This window comes from Odocoileus virginianus, chromosome 5 (assembly GCF_023699985.2).
Source record: "Odocoileus virginianus isolate 20LAN1187 ecotype Illinois chromosome 5, Ovbor_1.2, whole genome shotgun sequence".
NCBI lineage: Eukaryota > Metazoa > Chordata > Mammalia > Artiodactyla > Cervidae > Odocoileus > Odocoileus virginianus.
The window spans coordinates 25,326,612-25,350,085 of record NC_069678.1 but is presented as its reverse complement, the minus strand read 5'-3'; the positions used below and the strand labels follow the sequence as shown (position 1 = coordinate 25,350,085).

Here is a 23,474-nt window from a genome sequence, read left to right as displayed (position 1 = left end):
CTGTCCTAGTCGCCAACCCCCCTGAGTACCTGGTGCTGCCAGAACCCCTGCGACCCCACACCTGGCCCTGACAGGGGCAAACCCAGGTCCTCCAGGGCAGCCTCAGGAGCTAAAACCCAGCGGATGACCCACATGCAGAGGTGGAAATAAAACCACAATTGAAACCCAGGGGCAGTGTGGCTAAGGAAGAAGACCCAAAACCTTCCCATGAGCTGTACAAGCTGCAGTGTAAATCCACACGATCAACCAGGCAGACTCTGTGTCTATGGAACATATAAAAGGCTATTGAGAGCTCCCACAAAAGAAAACGTGCTAGTTCTGATAGCTGTGGACATTGGAGGCAAGAACACCCAGGAGTAGGACCAGGTTAGAATCTGAGCTGCCCCCACAGCAGGTCCAGAGATCAGCACAATGGTGGAGGGCATCCTAGGGAGGTGATGTGATTCCCAGCACGGGAAAGGACTCTGACAGCAGACACTCAAAAAAACATTTAGTATTCTTATTTTTTGACTTGTTCTGTAGATTCTTCTGGATGTTTTCTTCTTTTTTCCCCTTTCTTCACCCCCTCTGTTGTAGTTGTCTATTTTATTGGCACTAAGAAATCTAATTAAACTTTTGAGCTTTTTTTTTTCCTTTATTCTCAGTCATATTTTTTATTGTCATAAACCTCTGCCTCTACCTTGGGCTTTTGCAGTTCTGTGGATTTTTCCTCTTTTTTATTTTCTCTTTTTTTAATTTTAATTTTTAATTTTTTAAACCTATTATTTCTACATATATTCCTTTGTTTTCTTTTCCTACTGTTCTTTTCCCCTTGCAGTTATTCTTTAATGTATATAAATCTTCTTTATCTACCTCTATTTAACTTTACATATCTATTTTTTCTTTCTTTTCTTTCTCTAGTCTCCTCTCAACATATTTGTTAGTTTTATTTTCATTGCTTTATTCCCCAGTTGGCACCTTGCTTTAGTTTTGTTTTCCAGTTTCTGCTTAAGCTAATTTTGTTGTTAACTAGTAAATATAATTTTTAATTTCCTTTGTTTGCTGGATAAATCTACTGTACTTTATTTTTGTTGGACTATTTTCACTTTGCTCATGAGTGTATATGTATATATCCCATTATTTTAATTATTATTTGCCTGATTTTGTAACTTCCATTGGTCTGGGGTTCATCTTTGGCTTCTCATTTTTGGATATTATTTTACTCTCCCTTAATACCATAACAGACCACTTGTGTAATCTTCATTCCCGACCAGAGATCAAATCCTGAGCCTTTGGAGTGGGAGCACAGACTCCAAGACCCTAGACTATGAGAGAACTAACCCTGGCGAGTATCAAATAGTAAGAACTCACACAAAGGTAACCATTTGAATACAAGACACAGCATCACCCAACCACCAGGAGCATCCTGTGCAGGACATGTCATCTAAACAACAAACAAAACAAAAATACAAACCCAATCACCAGCAGACAGGAGTACCACCTCACTCAGCCCTGCCCATCAGAGGGAAAACAAACAAACAAAAACTCAGCACAAATTTCACCCTATACAAAGCTCATACAAACCACTGGGCCAACCTTAGGAGGGCAGAAACCAAAAGGAAGAAACAATTCAACCCACTTCAAGGAAAGAATTCAACTTTCCTTGAAGCCTCGGTAAAGGAGACTTCAAACACAATAACTTTTTTAAAAAAAGTATTTTATTCTTTTTGTTGCAATGGTGAATGGTATTGTTTCCTTAATTTCTCTTTCTGATTTCTCATTGTTAGTGTATAGGAATGCAAGGGATTTCTGTGTGTTAATTTTATATCTTGCAACTTTACTATATTCGTTGATTAGCTCTAGTAATTTTCTGGTAGAGTCTTTAGGGTTTTCTATGTAGAGGATCATGTCATCTGCAAACAGCGAGAGTTTCACTTTTTCTTTTCCTATCTGGATTCCTTTTACTTCTTGTTCTGCTCTGATTGCTGTGGCCAAAACTTCCAAAATTATGTTGAATAGTAGTGGTGAGAGTGGGCACCCTTGTCTTGTTCCTGATTTTAGGGGAAATGCTTTCAATTTTTCACCATTGAGGGTAATGCTTGCTGTGGGTTTGCCATATATAGCTTTTATCATGTTGAGGTATGTTCCTTCTATTCCTGCTTTCTGGAGAGTTTTAATCATAAATGGGTGTTGAATTTTGTCAAAGGCTTTCTCTGAATCTATTGAGATAATCATATGGTTTTTATTTTTCAATTTGTTAATGTGGTGTATTACATTGATTGATTTGCAGATATTAAAGAATCCTTGCATTCCTGGGATAAAGCCCACTTGGTCATGGTGTATGATTTTTTTAATGTGTTGTTGGATTCTGTTTGCTAGAATTTTGTTAAGGATTTTTGCATCTATGTTCATCAGTGATATTGGCCTGTAGTTTTCTTTTTTTGTGGCATCTTTGTCTGGTTTTGGAATTAGGGTGATGGTGGCCTCATAGAATGAGTTTGGAAGTTTACCTTCTTCTGCAATTTTCTGGAAGAGTTTGAGTAAGATAGGTGTTAGCTCTTCTCTAAATTTTTGGTAGAATTCAGCTGTGAAGCCATCTGTATATATACCTAAAGAAACAAAAGACCTATACATAGAAAACTATAAAACACTGATGAAAGAAATCAAAGAAAACACAAACAGATGGAGGAACATACTGTGTTCATGGATTGGAAGAATCAATATTGTCAAAATGGCTATACTACCCAAAGCAATCTATAGATTCAATGCAATCCCTATCAAGCTACCAACGGTATTTTTCACAGAACTAGAACAAATAATTTCACAATTTGTATGGAAATACAAAAAAACTCGAATAGCCAAAGTAATCTTGAGAAAGAAGAATGGAACTGGAGGAATCAACCTGCCTGACTTCAGACTATACTACAAAGCCACAGTCATCAAGACAGTATGGTACTGGCACAAAGACAGAAACATAGATCAATGGAACAGAATAGAAAGCCCAGAGATAAATCCACGAACCTATGGACACCTCATCTTCGACAAAGGAGGCAAGGATATACAATGGAAAAAAGACAACCTCTTTAACAAGTGGTGCTGGGAAAACTGGTCAACCACCTGTAAAAGAATGAAACTAGAACACTTTCTAACACCATACACAAAAATAAACTCAAAATGGATTAAAGATCTAAATGTAAGACCAGAAACTATCAAACTCCTAGAGGAGAACATAGGCAAAACACTCTCTGACATAAATCACAGCAGGATCCTCTATGACCCACATCCCAGAATTTTAGAAATAAAAGCAAAAATAAACAAATGGGACCTAATGAAACTTAAAAGCTTTTGCACAACAAAAGAAACTATAAGCAAGGTGAAAAGACAGCCCTCAGATTGGGAGAAAATAATAGCAAACGAAGCAACAGACAAAGGATTAATCTCAAAAATATAAAAGCAACTCCTCCAGCTCAACTCCAGAAAAATACATGACCCAATCAAAAAATGGGCCAAAGAACTCAACAGACATTTCTCCAAGGAAAACATACAGATGGCTAACAAACACATGAAAATATGCTCAACATCACTCATTATCAGAGAAATGCAAATCAAAACCACAATGAGGTACCATTATACGCCAGTCAGGATGGCTGCTGTCCAAAAGTCTACAAGCAATAAATGCTGGAGAGGGTGTGGAGAAAAGGGAACCCTCTTACACTGTTGGTGGGAATACAAATTAGTACAGCCACTATGGAAAACAGTGTGGAGATTTCTTAAAAACTGGAAATAGAACTGCCATATGACCCAGCAATCCCACTTCTGGGCATACACACCGAGGAAACCAGATCTGAAAGAGACACGTGCACCCCAATGTTCATCGCAGCACTATTTATAATAGCCAGGACATGGAAGCAACCTAGATGCCCATCAGCAGATGAAAGGATAAGGAAGCTGTGGTACATATACACCGTGGAATATTATTACTCAGCCATTAAAAAGAATTCATTTGAATCAGTTCTAATGAGATGGGATTAAACTGGAGCCCATTATACAGAATGAAGTAAACCAGAAAGATAAAGAAAATCACAGCATACTAACACATATATATGGAATTTAGAAAGATGGTAACGATAACCCTATATGCAAAACAGAAAAAGAGACTCAGATGTACAGAACAGACTTTTGGACTCTGTGGGAGAAGGCGAGGGTGGGATGTTTCGAGAGAACAGCATCAAAACATGTATATTATCTATAGTGAAACAGATCACCAGCCCAGGTTGGATGTATGAGACAAGTGCTCGGGCCTGGTGCACTGGGAAGACCCAGAGGGATCGGGTAGAGAGGGAGGTGGGAGGGGGGATCGGGATGGGGAATACATGTAAATCCATGGCTGGTTCATGTCAATGTATGACAAAACCCACTACAATATGGTAAAGTAATTAGCCTCCAACTAATAAAAATAAATGAAAAAAAAAAATGAAAAGGCAGAGTAATACCACACAAATGAAGGGGCAAACTAGAAACACAGAAGTCCAAATAAATGAAGAGGAAATAGGAAAATTATCTGAAAAAGAATTCAGAATAATGACAGTAAAGATGATCAAAATCCTTGAAAACAAAATGGAGAAAATGTAAGAATCAATTAACAAAGACCTAGAAGAATTAAAGAATAAGCATACAGAGACAAACAACACAATTACTGAAAGTAAAAATACTCTAGAAGGACTCAATAACAGAATATCTGAAGCAGAAGAACAAATCAGTGAGCTGGAAGATAAAATGGTGAAAATAACTTCTGAAGAGCAGCATAAAGTAAAAAGAATGAAAAGAGCTGAGGACAGTCCCAGAGACCTCTGTGACAGTATCAAATGTACCAGCATTTGAATTATAGGGGTCCCAGAAGAAGAGAAAAAGAAAGGCTTTGAGAAAATTTTTGAAGAGTTTATAGTTGAAAATTTCCCCAACATGGAAAAGGGAACAGCCAATAAAATCCAAGAGGCACAAAGAGCCCCATACAGGATAAACCCAAGGAGAAACATGCCAAGACAAATACTAATGAAACTAACAAAGACTAAACACAAAGAAAGAATATTAAAAGCAGCAAGGGAGAAGCAAGAAGTAACATACAAGGGAAAATGCATATGCTTAACAGTTGATCCTTCAGCAGAAACTCTGCAGGCAAGAAGGGAATGGCAGGATACATTTAAAGTACTGAAAGGGAAAAATCTACAACCAAGATCACTGTACCCAGCAAGGATCTCATTCAAAACTGATGGAGAAATAAACAGCTTTTCACAAGCAAAAGTTAAGAGAATTCAGGACCACCAAACAAGCTTTACAACAAATGTTAAACAAACTTATATAACAGAAGAAAAAAGATCTACAAAATCAACCCCAAGCAATTAGAAAATGGCAACAGTGAAGTGAAGTCACTCAGTTGTGTCCGACTCTTTGAAACACCATGGACTGTAGCCCACCAGGCTCCTCCATCCATGGGATTTTCCAAGCAAGTATACTGGAGTGGGTTGCCATTTCCTTCTCCAGGGGATCTTTCTGACCCAGGGATCAAACCCAGGTCTCCTGCATTGCAGGCAGACACTTTACCCTCTGAGCCACCAGGAAGGCAATAGGAACATATATATCAATAATTACTTTAAATGTAAATGGATTAAATCAACCAAAAGACACAGACTGGATGAATGGATACAAAAACAAGACCCATATATATGCTTTCTACAAGAAACCCACTTCTGACCTCAAGACACATATAGGCTGAAAGTGAGAGGATGGAAAAATATGTTCCATGCAAATGGGAAGCAAAAGAAAGCTGGAGTAGCAATCCTCATATCAGACAAAACAGACCTTAAAGTAAAGAAGATCACAAGAGATAAGGTAGGACACTACATAATGATCAAGGGATCAATCCAAGAGGAAGACATAACAATTGTAAATATCTATGCACCCAACATAGGAGCAGCTCAATACATAAAGCAAACACTAATAGACATAAAAGGAGAAATTGACAGTAACACAAAAACACTAAGAGACTTTAACACCCCATTCAGACAAATGTACAGATCATCAAAACAGAAAACTAATAAGGAAACACAAGTCTTAAATGATGCATTATATGAGATGGATCTCACTGGTATCTTCAGGACATTCCATCCAAATGCAGAACACATCTTCTTCTCAAGTGCACATGGGACATTCTCCAGGATAGACCACATCTTGGGTCACAAACCAAACCTCCGTGAATTGAAGAAAATTGAAATTGTATCAAGCATCTTCTCCGACCACAATGCTATGAGACTAGATATCAGTTACAAGAAAAAAACTGTATGAAACACAAACACATGGAGATTAAACAACACATCTTGAAATAACCACCAGGTTACTGAAGAAATCAAAAGGAAAATAAAAAACATTCTAGAAACAAATGGCAATAAAAACACAACAACTCAAAACCTATGGGATGGAGCAAAGGCAGTTCTAAGAGGGAAGTTTATAGCAATACAATCCTACCTCAAGAAACAAGAAAAACATTGAATAGACAACCTAACTTTACACCTAAAGCAACCGGAAAAAGAAGACCAACAACAACAACAACAAAAAAAAAAAAAAAACCAAAATTAGTAGAAGGAAAGAAATCATAAAGATCCAAGCAGAAATAAATGAAAAAGAAATGAAAGAAACAATAGTAAAAATTAATAAAACTAAAATCTGGTTCTTTGAGAAGATAAACAAAATTGACAAACCTTTAGCCAGACTCATCAAGAAAAAAAAGAAAGAATCAAATCAACAAAATTAGAAATGAAAAAGTAGAGGTTACAACAGACAATGCAGAAATACAAAGGATTATAAGAGACTGTTATAAACAACTATACGGCAACAAAATAGACAGCCTGGAAGAAATGGACAGATTCTTAGAAAAGTTCTATCTTCCAAGACTGAACCAGGGAGAAATAGAATTATGAACAACCCAATTACAAGCACTGAAATTGAAGCTGTGATCAAAAATCTCTCAAAAAACAAAAGCCCAGGAACAGATGGCTTCACAAGAGAATTCTATCAAACATTTAGAGAAGAGCTAATGCCTATCCTTCCAAAACTCTTTCAAAAAATTGCAGAGGAAGGAACACTTCCAAACTCATCCTACAAGGCCACCATCACCTTGATACCAAAACCAGACAAAGAAAACACACACACAAAAGGCAAACTGCAGGCCAATATCACTGATGAACACAGATGCAAAAATCCTCAACAAAATTTTAGCAAACAGAATTCAGAAACACATCAAAAAGCTCATACACCATGGGCAAGTTGGGTATATTCCAGGAATGCAAGGATTCTTCAATATACAGAAATCAATCAATGTGATACACCATATTAACAAACTGAAAAATAAAAACAATATCATCATCTCAATAGATACAGAAAAAGCCTTTGACAAAATTCAGTACCTATTTAGGCTTAAAACTCTATAACAAATAGACATAGAAGGAACTCACCTCAATATAGTAAAGGCCATATATGATAAGCCTACAGCAAACATTTTTCACAGTGGTGAAAACCTGAAAGCATTCCCCCTAGATCAGGAACAAGAAGAGTGTTCACTTTCACCACCATTATTATTATTATTATTATTATTATTATTATTATTATTATTCAGCATAGTTCTGGAAGTCCTAACTACAGCAATCAGAGAAAAAAAAGAAATAAATGGAATAAATGGAATCCAGATCGGAAAAGAAGAAGTAAAGCTCTGTTGGCAGATGACATGATATTGTACATAGAAAACCCTAAAGAGAGTATCAGAAAATTACTAGAGCTGATCAGTGAATTTAGCAAAGTTGCAGGATACAAAATCAATGCACAGAAATCACTTGCATTTCTATACATGAACAACGAAAAATCAGAACAATTAAAGAATCAATCCCATTCATCATTGTGAAAAAAAGAATTAAATATCTAGGAATAAACTTACCTACAATGGTGTGATCACTCACCTAGACCCAGACATCCTGGAATGTGAAGTCAGGTAGGCCTTAGAAAGCATCACTATGAACAAAGCTAGTGGAGGTGATGGAATTCCAGTTGAGCTATTTCAAATCCTGAAAGATGATGCTGTGAAAGTGCTGCACTCAATATGCCAGCAAATTTGGAAAACTCAGCAGTGGCCACAGGACTGGAAAAGGTCCGTTTTCATTCCAAACCCTAAGAAAGGCAATCCCAAAGAATGCTCAAACTACCACACAATTGCACTCATCTCACACGCTAGTAAAGTAATGCTCAAAATTCTCCAAATCAGGCTTCAGCAATACGTGAACCATGAACTTCCAGATGTTCAAGCTGGTTTTAGAAAAGGCAGAGGAACCAGAGATCAAATTGCCAACATCCACTGGATCATCAAAAAAGCAAGAGAGTTCCAGAAACATATCTATTTCTGCTTTATTGACTATGCCAAAGCCTTTGACTGTGTGGATCACAATAAACTGTGGAAAATTCTAAAGAGATGGGAATACCAGACCACCTGACCCACCTCTTGAGAAATCAATATGCAGGTCAGGAAGCAACAGTGAGAACTGGACATGGACCAACAGACTGGTTCCAAGTAGGAAAAGGAGTATGTCAAGGCTGTATATTGTCACCCTGCTTATTTAACTTCTATGCAGAGTACATCATGAGAAACACTGGGCTGGAAGAGCACAAGCTGGAATCAAGACTGCCAGGAGAAATATCAATAACCTCAGATATGCAGATGACACCACCCTTATGGCAAAAAGTGAAGAAGAACAAAAGAGCCTCTTGATGAGAGTGAAAGAGGAGAGTGAAAAAGTTGGCTTAAAGCTAAACATTCAGAAAACTAAGATCATGGCATCTGGTCCCATCGCTTCATGGCCAATAGATGAGGAAACAGTGGAAGTAGTGTTAGATTTTATTTTGGGGGGATCCAAAATCACTGCAGATGGTGCTGCAGCCATGAAATTAGAAGATGCTTACTCCTTGGAAGGAAAGTTATGACCAACCTAGATAGCATATTAAAAAGCAAAGACATTACTTTGCCAACAAAGGTCCGTCTGGACAAGGTTATGGTTTTTCCAGTGGTCATGTATGGATGTGAGAGTTGGACTGTGAAGAAAGCTGAGCACCGAAAAATTGATGCTTTTGAACTGTGGTATTGGGGAAGACTCTTGAGAGTCCCTTGGACTGCAAGGAGATCCAACGAGTACATCCTAAAGGAGATAAGTCCTGGGTGTTCATTGGAAGGACTGATGGTGAAGCTGAAACTCCAATACTCTGGCCACCTCATGCAAAGAGTTGACTCATTGGAAAATACCCTGATGCTGGAAGGGATTGGGGGCAGGAGGAGAAGGGGGCGACAGAGGATGAGATGGTTGGATGGCATCACCAACTCAATGGGCATAGGTTTGGGTAAACTCCGGGAGTTGGTGATGGACAGGGAGGGCTGGCGTGCTGCGATTCATGGGGTCGCAAAGAGTCAGACACGACTGAGTGACTGAACTGAACTGAACTGAAGGAGACAAAAGAACTGTACACAGAAAAATTATAAGACACTAATGAAAGAAACCAAAGATGACATAAACATATGGAGAGATATTCCTAGATAGGAAGAATCAATATTGTGAAAATGACTATACTACCAAATATGATCTACAGATTTAATGTAATCCCTATCAAATTACCAATGGCATTCTTCATAGAACTAGAACAAAAAATTTCACAATTCATATGGAAACACAAAAGACCCCAAATAGCCAAAGCAGTCTTGAGAAAGAAGAATGAGGCTGGTGGAATCGACCTTACTGGTTTGGTTTCAGATTATACTACAAAGCTACAGTAATCAAGACAGTATGGTACTGGCACAAAAACAGCAATATAGACCAATGGAACAAGATAGAAGGCCCAGAAATAAGCCCATGCATCTATGTATACCTTATTTTTTAAGTTTTAGAAGGAATTTTAGAAGAAGGCAAGAATATACAATGGGGCAAAGACAGCCTCTTCAGTAAATGGTGCTGGGAAAATTGAACCACTACATGTAAAAGAATTAAATTAGAACTTCCTAACACTATACACAAAGATAAACTCAAAATGGATTAAAGACCTAAATGTAAGACCAGAAACTATAAAATTCTTAGAGGAAAACATAGGCAGAACACTCAATGACATAAATCAAAGCAAGATCCTCTATGACCCATCTCCTAGAATAATGGCAATGAAAACAAAAGTAAACAAGCAGGACTTGATTAAACTTAAAAGCTTCGGCACAGCAAAGGAAACTATAAGCAAGGTGAAAAAACAACCCTCAGAATGGGAGAAAATAATAGCAAATGAAAAAACTGACAAAGGGTTAATTTCCAAAATATACAAGCAGCTCATACAACTCAATACCAGAAAAACAAACAACCCAATCAAAAAGTGGGGAAAAGACCTAAATGGATATTTCTCCAAAGAAGACATACAGATGGCTAACAAACACATGAAAAGATGCTCAACATTGCTCATTATTAGAAAAATGCAAATCAAAACTACAATGAGATATCACCTCACACTGGTCAGAATGGCCCTCATCAAAAAGTCTACAAACAATAAATGCTGGAAAGGGTGTGGAGAAAAGGGAACGCTCTTGCACTGTTGGTGGGAATGTAAATTGATACAGCCACTATGGAAGACAGTATGGAGATTCCTTTAAAAAGTGAAGAATAAAACCACCATATGACCCAGCAATCCCACTCCTAGGCATATACCCTGAGGAAACCAAAATTGAAAAAGACACATGTATTCCATTGTTCACTGCAGCATTATTTACAATAGCTAGAACATGGAAGCAACCTAGATGTCCATCGACAGATGGATGGATAAAGAAGTTGTGGTACATATACACAATGGATATTACTCAACCATAAAAAGGAACACATTTGAATCAGCTCTGATGAGGTGGATGAACCTAGAACCTATTATACAGAGTGAAGTGAGTCAGAAAGAGAAAGATAAATACCATATTCCAACACATATACACGAATCTAGAAAAATGGTACTAAAGAATTTATTTACAGAGCAATAGTGGAGAAACAGACATAGAGAATAGACTTATGGACATGGGGAGAGGGGGGATGGGAGTGAGATGTATAGAAAGAGTAACATGGAAACTTACATTACCATATGTAAAATAGATAGCCAATGGGAATTTGCTGTATGGCTCAGGAAACTCAAACAGGGGCTCTGGATCAACCTAGAGGAGTGGCAAGGGGAGGGAGATGGGAGGGAACTTCAAAAGGGAGGGGATATATGTATACCTATGGCTGATTTATGTTGAGATTTGACAGAAAACAGAAAAATTCTGTAAAGTAATTATCCTTCAATAAAAAATTAATTAAAAATGCTAACTTTGATGCCATTAATAAGATCATATTATCAAATTTACCATCATCCCTATCCCTAGATGGAATACACTGCTAAATAACTTTGGGATCAAAATGAAAACATGTAAAATGATTCTATCTCAAGATATACTTTGTTATTTTAGTTTCCTAGTTCCATCTACTGATTAATATAGGATAAGGTGGTATGGGAAGAATATCCCTAATTTTGAGGCAAGGAAGATGATAAGAATTAAGAGCTGGCTTACAGGTATTAAAACACTGTCTTCCAAAACTCATTTTCTCATTATTAATCCACATTATTTATTTTATTAGCTATTTCCATGTTTAAACATTACAGGTGACAAAAGCTCATTCATATAGCAATGCAGGCAGGTTCTATGACATTAGCAAACAGACTCATATGGAGCCATTTGTCGAAGAATTACTGCTTTACTTTTATTATTAACGAGAACAATAATGGTAACAGATAACATTTACTGAGTACTTGGAATGGTCAAAGCACTATTTCAGAATTTAAAAACTACTACTCTGTTTTAGTCTCAAACCATTCTTTAAAAATAGACCTTATTTCTGCCATTTTGTGGACAGAGATACTGAATCCATAAATCATAAACACAGGCTTCCAGATTGCTCAGCAGGTAGTTTGTGGGTCTGGGATTTGAACTCAAGTTTATCTAGTTAAAATCCATTTTCTTTAGATGCTGCCAATATTGACCATCCTTTGTCCTTTTTGATAGTTTACCTCAGTTTCTTTATCTTCAGTTGTGATTATTGTCCCTCTTCTGGGTATCTAATAGGCTCCTAAGAATCTTTCAAAACCTTCACTAAGAATGGGACTCTGTGGGAGAAGGCGAGGGTGGGATGTTCTGAGAGAATAGCATTGAAACAAGTATACTATCAAGGATGAAACAGATCACCAGCCCAGGTTGGATGCATGAGGCAAGTGCTCAGGGCTGGTGCACTCGGAAGACCCAGAGGGATGGGATGGGGATGGAGGCGGGAGGGGGAGATCAGGATGGGGAACACATGTAAATCCATGGCTGATTCTTGTCAATGTATGGCAAAAATCACTACAATATTGTAAAGTAATTAGCCTCCAACTAAAAAATTAAATGAAAAAAAAAAAACCCTTCACTAAGAATGGATATGAAAGACAACAACGGAAAGGTAATAATGTGACAAAGATGTGTTAACTAACACATTTGTGATAAACATTTCACAATATATTACACATATCAAGCATCATTGTACACCTCATATTTCCCTAGTGGCTCAGACAGTAAAGCATCTACCTACAATGTGGGAGACCTGGGTTCAATCCCTGGGTCACGAAGATCTCCTGGAGAAGGAAATGGCAGCCCACTCCAGTATTCTTGCCTGGCAAATCCTATGGATGGAGGAGCCTGGTAGGCTACAGTCCATGGGGTCACAAAGAGTCAGACACGACTGAGCAACTTCACTCTCTCACTCACTCACTTAATCTTATACAATATTATGTGTAAATTATATCAATAAAGTTGAGGGAAAAAAGAGTGGGTAAGAGACATGAGCATGAAGTCAGAGCATGAAAGCACATTTTTTCACTTACCAGCTGTTGATCTTAGGTGCATTATCTTACTTCAATAAGCCTCAATTTCCTTGCCTATAAAACAAAAATAAAAATTGTAAGCTAGTTCATGGGATTCTCATGAGAAATAAATCAAGCATTTCTTGGACTAAAGATGCTCCCCAGTTCACAGATATCTAAAAGGTAATAGTTTTTATTACATTTTTTAAAGTTTTATTGGATATTACTTTAGAGTTTATTAGCTGGGTAACTTTGAAAAGGTTACTTAACTTCTCCAGGCTCTATTTCTTCTTACCTAAAATGAGGATTCAAATACTACCAACTATAATCATTTTGTCCAAATAATTTTTGTTGAAACTGGGATAATTTTGAGAATTTTTTAAAAAGTCATTTAAATAATTTTAGATAATTTAGCTAATATAATCTTGAAATAGTCACTAAAATTTGTTTTGTTTATATTGGTAGATCTAGAAAATAATTCCATACAAAAATATTTATAAAATTTCTAAAAAGAATAAATAATCTATATTTGTGTAATGTAAAAGAAACTGAAGCACTTATAAATGTTATCTGAGTATTAAAAATAACAAGCACAGTAATTATTCCTTCTATATATTCATAATTTAAGCAGTTTTTAGCTATCTTTATCTCATAGCATATCACTATTATTTCTAAAACATGTATTTTCAATATTGATTTAGTTTTCATTTTTTATAATATTGTCTAGAATTACCCTTAAAATTATATACTGTAGTCAGTAAATTTGATATTCTTGATACCGCCAATTGACTTTTATATGTAGAACATAATATTTGAGAAAATACATGAGAAAATATTCTGGCTATGAGTGTGAGGAATATGATATGTTCAGAGGAAATTCTGCTAAATGTAAGATAGTCTGAATTATATTTTTCATATTAAATGTGGAAATATTTCAGCTCAAACACTTTCACAGAAGCTATCTTCTGCCTCCACTAAAAGTAACAATGTCCAACAATTTTTTTAATAATTACAATGTCATTAAGTTGACTAGTTCTGTTGTTATTTTGAATGAGTCTTTAAATTTGTATTCTTGATCCTCTCAATTTCATTTTATTATGGATATAGGATTAATTTATACAAGTAAAATCAGAAGTTTGATTAAATGATTCTTACCAGCAGGTAAGCTTTTCCAAAACACAATTATGTACATTTATATTCTCATTTTCACTACATTCTCATCATTTAATTGTTCAATTGTTTCTTTTGTAGGGATAAATTTCAGTGTCTACCTGATTGTATGTTTTGTCTTTAATAGTTAATGTGAAAGTCACTCAGTTGCATCTGACTCTTTGCAATCCCATGGACTATACAGTCCATGGAATTCTCCAGGCCAGAATACTGGAGTGAGTAGCCTTTCCCTTCTCCAGGAGATCTTCCCAACCCAGGGATGGAACCCAGGTCTCCCTCATTGCAAGCGAATTCTTTACCAACTGAGCTACCAGGGAAGCCCAAGAATACCCGAGTGGGCAGCCTATCCCTTCTCCAGAGAATCTTCCCAACCCAGGAAGCATACCAGGGTCTCCTGCGTTGCAGGTGGAGTCTTTACCAACTAAGCTATCAGTTAAAGCCCTATTAATAGTTAAAATTATCTCCAAATCTTGAAAAGTTTGTTCCACTCTTAACACTGTGATTAAATATTTCCAATTTTTTTTAATAAAATGAAATAGAGAAACTGACTACAAAAAAGGGTCAGTAGAATTATGGGAAATTATGGGAAAATCATTTATTATAGGTTCAAACATACCTAAAATTACATTTGTGATAGGCCATAAGAAGAGAAAATAAATATTAGCATATTGCCACAGTGATATATGTGTGTTTTATATCAGTCCCAAAATTTTATAGTTCAGTTTGTGTATGCATAAAATATTTGTAAATTTTGATAATTACAGCTGTACTTCAAAAAATAGCATTATCAAAAAAACAGAATGCAGTAGCTTGTTTGGATTATAAACTATGCATGTACCATAACAAATTTCCTGCACATGTCTGCCCCATGAATTTCTTAATTTATGAGAAAACCATTTTTTAAACCATGCATTATATGGTAATGTAATAATTGTAGTCATATTATCACTATGAAAGCAAATACATCCTCAGTGTTCACCTTTAGAGATGAATTAGCAAAGGGGTTCAAAGTAAGCTATTTCTCTTTCAATATAATGAACTTCCTCACCTATCTGATGGGATTGCCCATGTGTGATAAGTTGCCTTTCCACCATTTTCAAATTTTTCTCTTCTTTGAATTTTGTCAATTTAATTATAATGTGCTTTGGTTTAACCCTTTTATAGGGTTCAACTTATCTGGAGTCTTTTGAGCTTCATGAATCCAAATATCCATTTCTTTCCTAAGTTTGGGAAGTTTTCAGTCATTATTTAGATAGACTCTCAGTCCCTTTCTCTGCCTATTCTCCTTCTAGAGTTACTTGATGCATAAATTTATTTTATTTGTCAGTGTTCCAAAAATACCACAGGTTTTCGTCATGGATTTTTTTTATCCTTTTTTTCTTTTTGCTCCCCTGATGAGATAATTTTCAATGGAAATTGGAACCTAATTTTTCCTTCTACTTTTTCTAACTTGCTGTTGAAGTTCTCTCTTGAATTATTCAGTTCCATCATTACACTCTTCAGCTATAGCATTTTTTTTTCCATTTATTTTTATTAGTTGAGGCTAATTACTTTACATCATTACAGTAGTTTTTGTCATACATTGAAATGAATTAGCCATGGATTTACATGTATTCCCCATCCCGGTCTCCCCTCCCACCTCCCTCTCCACCCCATCCCTCTGGGTCTTCCCAGTGCACCAGGCCCGAGCACTTGTCTCATGCACCCAACCTGGGCTGGTGATCTGTTTCACCCTAGATAATATACATTTTCAATGCTGTTCTCTTGAAACATCCCACCCTCGCCTTCTCCCAGAGTCCACAAGTCTGTTCTATACACCTGAGTCTCTTTTTCTGTTTTGCATATAGGGTTATCGTTACCATCTTTCTAAATTCCATATATATGTGTTAGTATACTGTAATGGTCTTTATCTTTCTGGCTTATTTCGCTCTGTATAATGGGCTCCAGTTTCATCCACTTCATTAGAACTGATTCAAATGAATTCTTTTTAATGGCTGAGTAATATTCCATGGTATATATGTACCACAGCTTCCTCATCCATTCGTCTGCTGATGGGCATCTAGGTTGCTTCCATGTCCTGGCTACTATAAACAGTGCTGCGATGAACATTGGGGTGCACGTGTCTCTTTCAGATCTGGTTTCCTCGGTGTGTATGCCCAGAAGTGGGATTGCTGGGTCATATGGCAGTTCTATTTCCAGCTTTTTAAGAAATCTCCACACTGTTTTCCATAGTGGCTGTACTAATTTGTATTCCCACCAACAGTGTAAGAGGGTTCCCTTTTCTCCACACCCTCTCCAGCATTGATTGCTTGTAGACTTTTGGATAGCAGCCATCCTGACTGGCGTATAATGGTACCTCATTGTGGTTTTGATTTGCATTTCTCTGATAATGAGTGATGTTGAGCATCTTTTCATGTGTTTGTTAGCCATCTGTATGTCTTCTTTGGAGAAATGTCTGTTTAGTTCTTTGGCCCATTTTTGGATTGGGTCATTTATTTTTCTGGAGTTGAGCTGGAGGAGTTGCTTGTATATTTTTGAGATTAATCCTTTGTCTGTTGCTTCGTTTGCTATTATTTTCTCCCAATCTGAGGGCTGTCTTTTCACCTTGCTTATAGTTTCTTTTGTTGTGCAAAAGCTTTTAAGTTTCATTAGGTCCCATTTGTTTATTTTTGCTTTTATTTCTAAAATTCTGGGATGTGGGTCATAGAGGATCCTGCTGTGATTTATGTCAGAGAGTGTTTTGCCTATGTTCTCCTCTAGGAGTTTGATAGTTTCTGGTCTTACATTTAGATCTTTAATCCATTTTGAGTTTATTTTTGTGTATGGTGTTAGAAAGTGTTCTAGTTTCATTCTTTTACAGGTGGTTGACCAGTTTTCCCAGCACCACTTGTTAAAGAGGTTGTCTTTTTTCCATTGTATATCTTTGCCTCCTTTGTCGAAGATAAGGTGACCATAGGTTCATGGATTTATCTCTGTAGATTCAATGCAATCCCTATCAAACTACCAACGGTATTTTTCACAGAACTAGAACAAATAATTTCACAATTTGTATGGAAATACAAAAAACCTCGAATAGCCAAAGTAACCTTGAGAAAGAAGAATGGAACTGGAGGAATCAACCTGCCTGACTTCAGACTATACTACAAAGCCACAGTCATCAAGACAGTATGGTACTGGCACAAAGACAGAAATATAGATCAATGGAACAGAATAGAAAGCCCAGAGATAAATCCAGCTATAGCATTTTCATTTGCTTTGTTTGATGGTTTCCATTTCTTTGTTAAACTCCTCATTTGTTTTTCCTAATGTTGTCTGTCTGTTTTTGTATTTCACTAAACTTCTTTAAGAGGGTTATTCTGAATTCTTTGTCAGACAATTCAATGATGTCCATTTCTTTAGCATCAGCTATGGGAGCTTAGTTCCTGTTACTGGTGTCAGGTTTACTTGATTATTTGTGATTCTTGTAACCTTGTGTAGGTTTCTGTGCCTTTGAGCATACAATCTCTTCTTTCAGACTTAATGGATTTTGTGTTAGCAGGTTAAGACCCTTGGCAGTCACTTCAGCTTAGGGTAGTGGATGGGTCAGGTAGTAGTATCTGCAGACAGATCTGGAGCATGTTATAGGGATCCCTAGTTGGGTGAGGTCACTGCCTTTTCCTCTTAGGCTGCGGGAAGAGTTGCCAGTGGCTGGGCTCCACAGTCAGGTAGGTTTTCTGGCTGAGATTCATGTTCAACCAGTGCCTCTGGGTCAGCTCCCCAGCTGGACAGAGTTGCTGGCTGTTTTCCATATTTGGATGGGGCCACTATTTGGCTCTAGAATCACCCCTGGTAAGGTGGGGCCTCAGGCTGTCCTCTCCAACCTAGATGGTACCCTGGCTGGACTTTACATTAAGGCAGGGCCACAAGCTGGGCTTTATGGCTGGGTAGATCAGGGAGTAGAGAAGGCAATGGCACCCACTCCAGTACTCTTGCCTGGAAAATCCCATGGGCAGAGGAGCCTGGTAGGCTGCAGTCCATGGGGTCACAAAGAGTTGGACACAACTGAGCGACTTCACTTTCACTTTTCACTGTCATGCATTGGAGAAAGAAATGGCAACCCACTCCAATGTTCTTGCCTGGAGAATACCAGGGATGGTGAGGCCTGGTGGGCTGCTGTCTATGGGGTCACACAAAGTCAGACACAACAGAAGTGACTTAGCAGCAGCAGCAGATCAGGGAGGGTGCTCACAGTTGGGAGAGGTTGTAGGGTGGATTCTCTGGTCAGGAGGGGATGCTAGCTATATCCCACAGTTGAATGAGGATGATGAGTATGCTCTAGGGTTGAGAAGAATCTCTATCCTGGCTTCTTGGTCAGGTAGGGACACAAGCTATGCTCTGCAATTGGGTAGGGTCACTGACTGGGGTCCCTGCATCAGGGAGGCTACTGGAAGTACAGCAATTCCTCAGGATCGCATGTCCTGCTCCACTGATAGGTAGGGTTGTGGGCTGAGCTCTGTAGCTGGGTGGTTCCACAGGCTGAGTTTTCAGCCTCTTTGGGGTCTTTTCAGGCCCCCTGGTTATTCAGGGCCAGTTGTTGTTCATTTGCCAAGTCATGTCTGATTCTTCATGACCCTAAGGACTGCAGCACACCAGGCTTCCGTGTCCTCCACTATGTCCCAGAGTTTGCTCAAATTCAAGTCCATTGAGTCAGTGCAGTCTACTCATCTCATCCTCTGCCACTCCCATCTCCCTTTGCCTTCAATCTTCCCCAGTGTCAGGGTCTTTTGCAATGAGTCAGCTCTTCCCATCAGGTGGCCAAAGTATTAGAGCTTCAGCTTCAGCATCAGTACTTCCAATGAGTATTCAGGGTTGATTTCCTTTAAAATTGACTGGTTTGATCTCCTTACAGTCCAAGGGACTCCCAAGAATCTTCTCCAGCACCACAGTTCGAAAGCATCAGTTCTTCAGTGCTCAGACTTCTTTATGGTCCAACTCTCTCATCCTTACATGACTACTGGAAAAAACATAGCTTTGGTTTCAAGGACAGAAATTATGCCTAACAGATGGACAGGGCTGCTGGCTTGGCTCCCTGCGTGCAAAAGCCGGAAGATGTCTTCCACTGCTGCAGAGTGTTGTGGCCACAATTTCTAGAGCAGTGGATCTGGATGCTAAAATCAGAAGCTGGGCTGTGAATCTGCTCTCCTACCAGAGAATGGTATGTGCTCCATGGCCAGCATGGCCTGGTGGTGGCGATCCAAATCAGGCCAAATGGCTAACTGAGCTCCCTGACCTGATTGGGTCATTGGCTTGGTTCTGCAGATCTGCACAACTGCTGGCTGGGATCTCTGCTAAAGCCCTACTGCAAGTAGGAATGCAGTTGGCCAGGTGGTGAACTGGTTAACTGTGTCTATCTGAATCCAGTAATTGAGCTCCACAGATTCTCCCAGTGACCCTGTGAGGTAGGACCTAAGTGAGCCCACCAGGAAGCATCCAGCAATGCCAGGGAAGCTGGATTTTCACTCAGGTTCTGTTTTTCTCACTGGAGAAACACAGGTCCTGGGGGCCTTCTCAGCAGAGCACTGTGCCCCCCTACCAAGGAAGCGGTGATGTGGTCAAAGTGAAACTGCTCCTCTTACTCTTGTAATTCATTCATTCTCAGTCTTGATTGTCTAGGAAGTGTTTCAGCCTCACCTGGGTTCTTTGATTTCATAACGCTCTCCTGTCTAGGCACAGTGGCTAGTTGGTCTTGTTTGTGTGTGCTCAGTCACTGAGCTGTGTTCAACTCTTTGCAATGCCATGGACTGTAGCCCACAAGGTTCCTATGTCCACGGGATTTTCCAGGCAAGAATACTAGAGTAGGTTGCCATTTTCTCCTCCGGGTTATATTCCCAACCCATGAACTGAACCTACGTCTCCTGTGTCTCCTGCAATGGCAGGCAGATTCTTTACCACTGCCATCTGGGAAGCCCCTGGTTGGTCTTGTTAGGGGACTGTATTTTGATGATATTGTCCACCTCTTTTAAGTTATTATTCTTAAAATGAAAATTTTAAAATACACAAAGCATTAGTTCCTTGATAGTCTTGGTCTTTGTTTCATTAAAAAATATTCAGACATAGAAACCTTAATTTTGCATTTTCCGTTATTAGATTCTTAAGATTGGTTCTAAAAGCAACTTCAAGTTGGACATTAGAGTATATGCTGTTTCATATCAGCTTGTTTTCTTTTTTTGAGGATGAAAATATCTTTTCTCCTTGTTCTGATTTTTGCTTTGCCATCAATGTCAATATTGCTTTTGCTAATTCAGATTTTAAATCAACTTCTGATTTCATTTAAAGCATTCCACACAACAGTCACAAATTTTTTTCTCTTTGCATTTCCTCTGTTAAAGTGTCTAAAAGAACTGTACAGTTCAGTTCAGTTCAGTTCAGTCACTCAGCCATATCCGCCTCTTTGCGACCGATAGACTGCAGCATGCCAGGCTTCCCTGTCCATCACCAATTCCCGGAGCTTACTCAAACTCATGTCCATTAAGTCGGTGATGCCATCCAACCATCTCATCCTCTGTCGTGGTAGTGGTAAGGAACCCACCTGCCAATGAAGGAGGCATAAGAGAGTCAGGTTCGATCTCTATCGGGAAGATCCCCTGAAGAGAAAAACAACCCACTCCAGCATTCTTGCCTGGAGAATCCCATAGACAGGGGAACCTGGCAGGCTACAGTCCATAGGGTTGCAAAGAGTCAGACATGACTGAAGCAATTTGGCATGCACAATAATATTAAGATAGTCTAGCAAAGCAACAGCACTACACAGAATCACATGCCAAAATTACAATGGAATGATTTGTTTTCAGAACTTGTTTCTTGGAATGCCATTTATATATGTCTTAGAACCCCACCCATAAATGCTGTGCAGTGTATTTTATAAGTATAAACATAATTTTTTTCTTTTTTGCAAGAATGGCTCACCATTAGCAGCAGACAAGTCCAAGAACATACACTTAAAAAATGGCAACAACTGCAAGCATGACTGCTGAGATAATAACCATGTTTTTCTATCGTGTTCCTGTCCTTTGTCTTTCAAATTGGATGCCTGTCTTTCACTAATTCTCAGCTTCTAAGATTATCCAGAGACCCATTTCAGTTAACACATTATACAAAGACATAGAAATAAACATTAGTAAAGCTGCCATCCTTCCTGAAACAAGAGATGAGATTATATTATTTTGATTACTGATTTATTTTACTTTCAGAGTAGTTAAAACTCCAGAAAAATTTGTGTAGGGAGGCTACACATTAGTCTATCCTTGAGGTTTGAAAGACTGGATAAGGCCACTATTTGAAAGCATGGTGGCTCAGTGGTAAAGAACTCGCCTGCCAGGGCTGGAGATGCAGGTTTGATCCCTGGGTCAGGAAGCTCCTCTGGAGAAGGAAATGGCAACATTCTTGCCTGTGAAATCCTAGGGACAGAAAGAGCCTGATGAGCTACAGTCCACTGGGTCGCAAAAGAGTTGAACACAACTTACTGACTAAACAACAACATATTAAATCAGGGAAGAAAACCAGATGACCTTAAAAGCCACTTACAACCTTAAAATAATAAGGCTATATTCAATGCCCGGGATTAACTCATTAAGCCATTGCCACTAGCTGTTAAATTTTCTAATATTCTGAGCCTGCTCTGAGCCTCTGCACTGCTTAGAGCTGAGTTACTACAGAAGAAAGAAAAGTCAGATTGAGCTGTCATCCCCCCAAAATTAACATATGCACCTAATTGGCTTAGGTTTTATTATTATTATTATTCATATAATTAAAATGTGTGTCTATAGAAAATGTGACCATTATTTTTAAATTACTATTTCAGAAAAGCAAGTTATCAAGATTAAGGTTGTGACACAAGTAAGGGAAATTCATAAAGTGTGCAGAAATTACAGCTAAATCCAAAATGGGCATATCAGTACATAAGCAGGAACACATTTTCAAGTTCTTGATATGCTTGGCCTCTATCCATACCACTAATTACTTCTCAGCTCAAACAGGCAAAATCGCTAGCGATTTGCTCAGCAATAGGTGAAAAGATATGTTTCTTTTTTTCTTTCCCTGTGGAAAATTGTCTGCATTGTACTGCAATGCTGAGCAAGTTATTCTTAGCAGCATGTCTCCTCAGACATTTTATGGCAGCTTGGGGAATATTAAATGTATGATTAATAAATAATTACAACTATGTGTCCTATCTTCAACCCATATTCAAAAGGAATTTTGACTGTGTGAGGCATTTAAGAGAAGTTCTGAGAACAATATATTTGTACATTTTAATTTAGATTTATTCCAATGTTAAAGTACAAATATTTACATACCCCATGCCTACTTTACATATAGAATTATTTTAACCATTATCAGTATACAACTACCTCCAGGGAGAAATGCAGTAAAGAATTTAGCAGCAGGAAAACACAGTAAACAACAATTTAGGACAGAAGGTAAAGAACATTGTAAACATGGAAAATCTGAAATTAGAGAAAGAATTTTTAATTAGGCAGAATATAATCACTCAGCTGGAATTTGTCTGCGTTACCAGGACAGGAGCATTTTGTTACTGTGGCGGAAAGGGCTTTCAGATATTTCATGAACAAACCAAGCAGAAAATCCCATCTCAGTTTTATTCACCACCTCTCTACCTAAGAGAACAATATAGTGTGAGCTTAGCTTATCCATTCTTGTGTAGGGATATAATATTGGAATGATTATATCACTGGCAGCAGGGTATAGTCTTCACGAGCCTAGGCCCTGAATTTTCTGGAAAAGTCCCAAATTCCTACTTGATCAATTCTAAGTGTTATCCTTAGGCTCCAAAATTATGATCACTGTGACTTTGAAACCCAAAGCTGTGGCTGATGAGAAAACACTGCTAGCTCCAGCTCAACCACTCAGCGTGTGCCCTAAAATGTTTCTACGCAATTTGGGTGGCAGTCCCAATCTCCCTCTTTATGCAAAGGCATGACTGGGAAGATGCCAAACAGCCTATCATTCCATGGCTTAACTAGCCTTAAGCAGGACAGCCTAGCTGTTAAAAACACAGATGGTACCAGTGTGATTGGATTTGAATCCCAGCTCTGCTAATTCCCAACCCTGTTTGAATCTGGGCAAACTAATTAACCACTCTGTGCCTCAGCTTCTTCATCTGTAAAATAGCCTGATGACAATAGTAATTTCTCATGGCGTTGTTATAGGAGGCTTTGATGAGGTGACATAAAGCACCAATAAGGAGGAGGGGTATGGGGGGGAAGGAATGGGAGTTTGGGATTAGCAAACTATTATATATAGGATGGATTAAACAGCATTCTACTGTACAGCACAGGAACTATATACATTCAATA

At 38.2% G+C, this 23,474-nt stretch overlaps 1 long non-coding RNA gene across 1 annotated transcript in view; it reads right to left on the bottom strand.

Annotated features, from left to right (window-relative positions):
- Positions 1-23,474, bottom strand: part of LOC139035173 (uncharacterized) — a 126,073-nt gene that overhangs the window by 36,301 nt on the left and 66,298 nt on the right. The window contains exons 2-3 of the long non-coding RNA XR_011487757.1: positions 20,614-20,689; positions 12,973-13,026 (exon numbers count right to left, since the gene is read on the bottom strand). This is a non-coding gene — a long non-coding RNA (uncharacterized lncRNA). The remainder of the gene's footprint in view (positions 1-12,972; positions 13,027-20,613; positions 20,690-23,474) is intronic.